Below are 7,119 nucleotides of genomic sequence, written 5' to 3' on the forward strand. Positions count from 1 at the left end.
TGTTGCATTAGATGCATACAACCTTTGTAGCCGTGGAGTTAAAGGAAAATAATACATCTTCTTGTAAGAAATATTAGTTTTCTTCTTGGAACGTTGATGTTTTGATCTCTTAAATCGAGGATGAGAGCAAAATTTGCAATTGATTAGTTCACTGTCCTTACTCCAATAAAGCATACATCCATTTTTGCAACAATCAATCTTCTCAACTGGCAAGCCTAATCCCCGCATTAACTTTTTAGTACCATAGAAGCTATCGATCATTTTGTTATCACTTGGCATCAATTTTGATATAAACTGACATAACTCATTATACAAGCTTTCCGAAAAATGATGTTATGCCTTAAGATTCAACAAACGAGCAACAACAGACAATTGTGTATGTCCATGTGGATTTCCCGTCCAAATCTCTTGTTCCGATGCTTTGAGCATATCATAAATATGTTGTGTTGTTGGATTTGGGTCCTCTTCCACGTTACCATTATAAGAAGGCCCAACAACATCAAAAACCATTGATTGGAATGCATTATAGGATTGAGGATTCACGGTTTCACCAAATGCTTCTTCTTGATGATCATTAAGCACACTTGGATTTGAAATATAACTTTCTCCATGGTGATACCAACGGTAATAATCCGGTACAAAGCCATAAGTTTCTTAGATTGTGTCATAATTTGTAAACTCGTCCAAAATATTTTTGTTTCGACACTTACGATGATTACAAGGACATCTTAACTTCTCACCATCCATGCACTGTGGATGTTTTTTTGCAAATGCAACAAAGTTCTCAACTCCATCAATAAACTTTGGATTTATGAATCCATCTTCCAGTATTCTAACATACATCCACTCACGATCAGAGTTACTCATATTATATATGCTGACACAAATAATAAATGTGTTAAAATTTACATGATGACTACTAATTTTTATATGACACTAGAACCAAGAGGTAGCAAAATATAATGAATTCAAATTCATAAACAATCAATTAATCACCAAAAGTTATAGTAGTTAGTGTTATACAATTTAAATGTACACTAGAAATAGTGTACTATTTTATTTTAAACAATACTACATGTCAAGGTGATCATGTAAAAACATATATGCCAAAGATGTATATAAGTTTCATTCTACTTGTACGACACCAATATCTTTTTTAGTGATAACATCCAAAGTTTTGCAAAATATTCATAGCAAATTACTAATACTGAGTTAGTGCATCTTCACTGAAGAATGAACAAAAGTCCAGTAGAAAATTTTAAAATTTCAGTCTTTGTCAATTGATATCCAGAAACATCAGCAGAAGCAGCAAGAAATAAGAAAAATCTATTAGAAAACTTTGAGATACATTAGCCAAGAATCCAACATCTATTTTTGAAGAACCACAACTAAATAACATTAGGTAGATAATATAAGCAAATGGAATAAATTAGCAGAAAAGACAAGCTAGATTAACAACATCTCGGCAGAAACCGTTAAAACAGGGTAGCTGGCAGCGATATTGTTGCAGCATAGTAGAAAATTTTAAACAAAATTTATGTCGTTATGAAGTTGTGTAGAAAATAAAAACAGAGCCAGCATAAAAGATATGTACAGTTGCTGTTAATTTAGAAATTAATGTACTATGCTCTAAATGTTGCACCTCTAAGCAGTAACTAATTTAACTGTAACTATTCTCTAAGCAGTAACTAATTTTGCATATATGTTTAGAAACTACAACTTAACAACATTTGGAAGGAAATAGAAACAAACGAACTGAGTGAATAACATAAAAGGCAAGCTGAAGTAACAACATGTGGGCAGAAAATGTTAACAAAGAGCAGCTGGCTGCTATGTATAACAACATGTGGGCAGAAAACAAGTTGCATACTTCATGGATAAATGGCCATCTAATGGTACGTACCTTCTTTGACTTTTTATTATAATAATTTCTGTTGGAATTACACTTGGATTTCAATGTAACAAATGATCACCTGCTATTCTTTTTTTGTCTTTTTCAAAAATTAACTGAATCTCTAAATCTGTAATTAGACTTAAATGATATCCATCGTAGTAATTTAAACTAATCAATCCCAAAAATCCCTTCAAAATTCATATTTATATTCAAAGAAATGTCATTGAATACCTAAACAAGAGGAATAGATTAATACCCCATTATTGTGAATATGTAAGACTTATAAACAGTGAAACAGAGAGTCATTGCAGATTTAAACGACAGGTTCTCCATAGTCCTACTTCAACCTATAATTCCACAACAACAAAATCAGTCTTTCACATCTATGTTTTTATAGTTGGAGTTTCTAATATTTACTTGTAACCAAGAAGATGAGTCATTGAATTACAAGTCATATACTTGTATATTTCTATATCATGTATATGGTCACAAAATCTCAACACCCAATAATTTTTGAAGTTGAAATCATTAACCTAATAAATGTTAAAAAAGATGAAGAAGAAGTAACTTGAATACACAAGAAAAAAACGTCATTCATATAACTTATGAAAGAAACACAACAACTCGATCGGAAGATGAACCCACCTGAAATATTGTCCCAAGCAAAGTTGTGTTGGATTATATTTCGAACAGCGCAGCAACAACTCAATCAGAAGAATGAACACACCTGAAATTTTGTCTCCAACAAAGTTTTAATGGATTCTATTTCAACCAGATCGAGCAGCAACAACACGAGGAAGAAGAAGACACCTTTACCAATTTAATGGAAGAATGTCGTTGAGATTAGGGGAGACAACAATAGCACAAAGAAGAATACACATCTATCCATTCAAGGGGCAAAGCATCGCTGAGATTAGCTAGGGCAGCTGGGTTTCATTCATTCTCAATTGTAGTGGTGATCTAAAGAGAATAGGGCAACTTTTAGGACAAACTTCTATTTTGAGAATTAGTTTTTTTCTTTTTACTTTTAGAATTAATTTTTTAGCGCCTCAAATTTTGATAAAATAAAAACTTTTCGTATTGACGGAAAGACTTTCCCGCTCAAGCCTCAAAATATGCATCCAATTACATTTACACTTTATTCTTTGGAAACTTCTTAAATATTGGTCTTAGTAAAGGCTTTTTTGTAGTGAAAACAATGAAAAGTGTTGAAAATTTTGGGGGAAAGTTAAAAGGTCATCTAATATTTTTTTAAATTTTCGCGGAAAAAATGGTTCATTAAGTTAAAGATTTTATAATTTATTGTCTTTTTATTAAATTGAGACGGAATGTAAATCCGTCATAATTTTTGTGATGATTTTGTGACGACATATATTCATTTATTTTTATTTGCTATCATTTTGTGACGGAAATGTTCTGTCACAAAACTTATATTAAATATTTGTTATAAATCTGTCACAACTTCGTCACTATCAGAATTTTAGTAGGTAAAAAAATTCTTTTAATTTTTTTTATTTATATAAGATGAATCTGTCACAAATCCGTGACAATTTGTGACAGACTTCTCCGTTCCAAATATTCCGTCACAATTTTACTCTTTTCTTGTAGTGGATAATGTTAAGTCTCGTTTTTCATTTGCTGCTTATATCAATAAAATTTGGTCCTGCTGATTTTTTTTTTTAAAAAAAAAGTTCTATAAGGGGTTTGAAAGTTAAAGTTATGTTTGGACATGAAAATCTATTTTTAAAAATTGAGTGAAAGCTTTTAAAAAATCTAAAATCTAGTTTTCAAACTTCAAATTATATATTCTAAATTTGGATTTTAAATAATGGGTTAATTCAATAAAAAAAAAAGAACTTATGTAAAATATTTACAATTTTTGAAAATATATGTATGAACAAAGGAATACAATGATTACGGGCACATCATAAATTACATAAAATAAACAGTGAAACAATAGCGAAGTAGCGCCCATGGCCTAATGGATAAGGCGTCTGACTTCTAATCAGGCGATTGTGGGTTCGAGTCCCACTGGGCGTGTCTTTTTTTTATTAATTAGGCAAATTGCATTTTACACTCCTCTAAAATCGAACTAAATTTTTAATTTTAAAAATATTACCTCACTCATCTTTTTATTCAGTCATAAATGGTTTTGGACCCGATTTGAATAAAAGAAGGATTGGATTTTTTTAGTTAGATAGAGTCTAGAGTAGGGTTGTTCAAAACCGAATCGAAATTGATAATTCGAATAAAAAAAAGATATTAGTTTATCAGTAATGGGTTATTGGATTAGTGGTTCAAATAACGATTTTGATTTTTATTGTTATCGGGTTATCAGTTCTTAACGGTTTGAGGTTTTTTTCTCAATGGGTTAACCGATAACCAGATAGTAAATTAAATAATTATATTTATACCATTTTGTATATAAAGTCCTTGACTTAGAGTTTAGTTTCCTATTTTTATTTTTGGCTATCTCAAAATCTTGGTTATTCTACAATGTAAAAATGTTTGCTTTTGAGCAAGATGCAACTTGTGAACTCATGTACATGATTCATTTGATTTGTCACCTTGTTTCTAAGTGATTTTCATTAATTTATTTTCTAAGTGATTTTCATTAATTTATTTTTGTGTCAAATCTTAACGGTTAAACCGATAACCGAACCGATAACGATCAATAACTGATAAACCAATAACCGATAAGCCAATATCTTAATGGTTTTATAACGGTTAGCATCTCTACAAACCGATAACCAATAAGTCAAACCGATATACTTCAAAACCGAACTGACCGATACACCCCTAGTCTAGAGTGGTCAAAGAATTTTTATTGATCATTTTTATAAAATAAAACCTATTGATATTTTATAAAAATGATCAAAGAATGTTTTTTAGGTAAAATCGAATTACGATTTGATTTGATTTGAACAACCCCAGTAATGACTATGGCTCGCTAATAGTTTCTATATGCCACGATCCAAAAATTCCGGACCATGATAGCACCCTATCTCAAATTTACTTGAGTAGGCAAATCAATTCTTTAATAACCAATTAATTAAGTAGAAAATGCGAAATTTAATAAATCAAAAGAGGGAGTAAGTCTTAAATAGATTTTTAGATAAAACAAAACAAAATCAACATTCCAAAATTTGGTGAAATGAGTACATGCTTGTAAGATTCAAAATGTGGGATAAAGTATTATACTCTTTGAGGATAATAATTAAGGACGATAACAAAATATAAAGATATATAGGAAGTCTGGAAATGGCAGAACAACAAAGCAATTACTTCCAAGACTTTAAATGAACGAGAAAATCACCTATATATCACTCGTATTGTAATTAGAACCTCCACACCAAAGGTGCAAAAAAGTAAGGTTGAGTATAATGAACACGTTTATTCAGCAGCATCATCCACTGATCATAAATGAAGTGATGACAAGAGTCGCTCTTGTACTGTCTCTATACCCTCACTAAAATTCTATGAGTAATTTTGAGTGAAAAATGAGATTTTTTTTGGTTTTGCAAATTCTTGAAATTTCTGAAATTCAACTTCAATGTATATTTTAAATTCTTTTGGTCAAATGTATTGCATAAAAAGTGAATATAATTCATGTCCAGACACCTTAAACTTGCTTTCACAACCAACCAGGACACCACGTAATTAATGAAAATGAAATGAAGGTATAAGGCTTGGAGCAGACAAAACATATGGTAGTCAGATATCATTTTATCCGAGATATTATATCTAAAGGGGTTGTTGTTGTGAATAAAGTGTCTCCACATGATAATCCAGGAGATATGATGATCAAGACAATCTGAACCAATAAATTTAGGCATTGCCTAGACTTGATTGGAGCGAGTTGTACTCAATAAGCCTTTTGGAGGGCTGGGAGCAAATCAGAGAGGCATTATTTCAATTGACGAAAGGAATTCAAGCCAAGTGGCTGATTTGTTTATTATGTCTTGAGTTTTTCCTTGTATATTCTAGGAAGCTATAACTCCTATGAGTTTAGCAGACCCTTTGTCCTAATAGGTTAGGAAAAGGAAAATATTGTCCTTATAGCATTGGGAAAACTTTTTCCTTATAGGTTTGGGATTACTTGGGATCTATATATGGGATATAGTTCAGAATTCTAAGGCATGGTACATGATACACAATGTAGTCCCAAAGGCTTGAAAGCATTGCAAGCTTCTTCTTTTCTTTCATAGTGGAAAACTCTATCTACTTTTAGTGGGAGGAGTAGGCCTAGTTGAACTTCATTAAATCATTGTGTTATTCTTCTTCTCTAATTTCTTTGTTTGTGATTCTGTGCTAGTTAATCCACGATATTTTTGCAACACGTCTAATGCCTGAAAACATAATAGACTCACACACCTTATTAATATAATAAACAGAAAACATAAGCAAAATGTCATCATAGTTGATCTCGCAACCTCTTTCTTCATCTCCGCGGTGTTTCCACTTCCTCCAAAATACATTTAGGCTTGCTGCACAAGGTGAAACAATTTTGAAAAATAAGTTGGGTTCCTGCAATGAACTATCAGAAACTGATTCTCATTTCTGACCTAGATCTAACTGAATACAAGAAAAAATTTAAGCATTCCGCTGCATATAAGTGCAAGTCCTATGCATCCAAGTTCATTACATACTAGGTAACTTGGCCGCGCTATGCGCGGTCATAATCTTACATAATATTTGAATATAAAAGAGGTTTTAGTTCAAATTTAATTAAATAGATCAAAATTTAGATTTTAGTCCATCTTATTATTCACACCGAACCAATTTCTAACAAGTAGAATATACTATTACATGAAGGAAGTAAAAGCACTTTTTCTTTTTCCGTTAAATATAAATTGATCAATGTCATATAACCAGCCTGAAGATAAACAAAACTCATTAAAAAAAATTATATCGGAAAAAGAGAAGAACATAGTACATCCATAACAAAGTAAAAATAATTGTATTTATTATCGGAAAAAGAGAAGAACATAGTACATCCATAACAAAGTAAAAATAATTGTATTTATTATCGGAAAAAGAGAAGAACATAGTACATCCATAACAAAGTAAAAATAATTGTATTTATTATCGGAAAAAGAGAAGAACATAGTACATCCATAACAAAGTAAAAATAATTGTATTTATTATCGGAAAAAGAGAAGAACATAGTACATCCATAACAAAGTAAAATAATTGTATTTATGTGCCGGAATTATTATAGATTT

At 30.9% G+C, this 7,119-nt stretch overlaps 1 long non-coding RNA gene and 1 other non-coding gene across 3 annotated transcripts; one reads left to right on the top strand and one right to left on the bottom strand.

Moving 5' to 3' along the window:
• Positions 1-681: 681 nt before the first annotated feature.
• Positions 682-2,944, bottom strand: LOC107058349 (uncharacterized). Of its 2 annotated transcripts, none has more exons than XR_001471965.1 (3): positions 2,711-2,944; positions 2,540-2,621; positions 682-877 (listed from the first exon to the last, which is right to left on the bottom strand). It is a non-coding gene; the product is annotated as an uncharacterized lncRNA (long non-coding RNA). The 2 variants fall into 2 exon arrangements; XR_001471964.1 differs by having other exon boundaries at positions 2,705-2,944.
• Positions 2,945-3,861: 917 nt separating this feature from the next.
• TRNAR-UCU (transfer RNA arginine (anticodon UCU)) lies at positions 3,862-3,934 on the top strand. Its single transcript has one exon. It is a non-coding gene; the product is annotated as a tRNA-Arg (tRNA).
• The last annotated feature ends 3,185 nt before the right edge of the window (positions 3,935-7,119 follow it).

Source organism: Solanum tuberosum, unplaced genomic scaffold (genome assembly GCF_000226075.1).
Source record: "Solanum tuberosum cultivar DM 1-3 516 R44 unplaced genomic scaffold, SolTub_3.0 scf00491, whole genome shotgun sequence".
Taxonomy (NCBI): domain Eukaryota; kingdom Viridiplantae; phylum Streptophyta; class Magnoliopsida; order Solanales; family Solanaceae; genus Solanum; species Solanum tuberosum.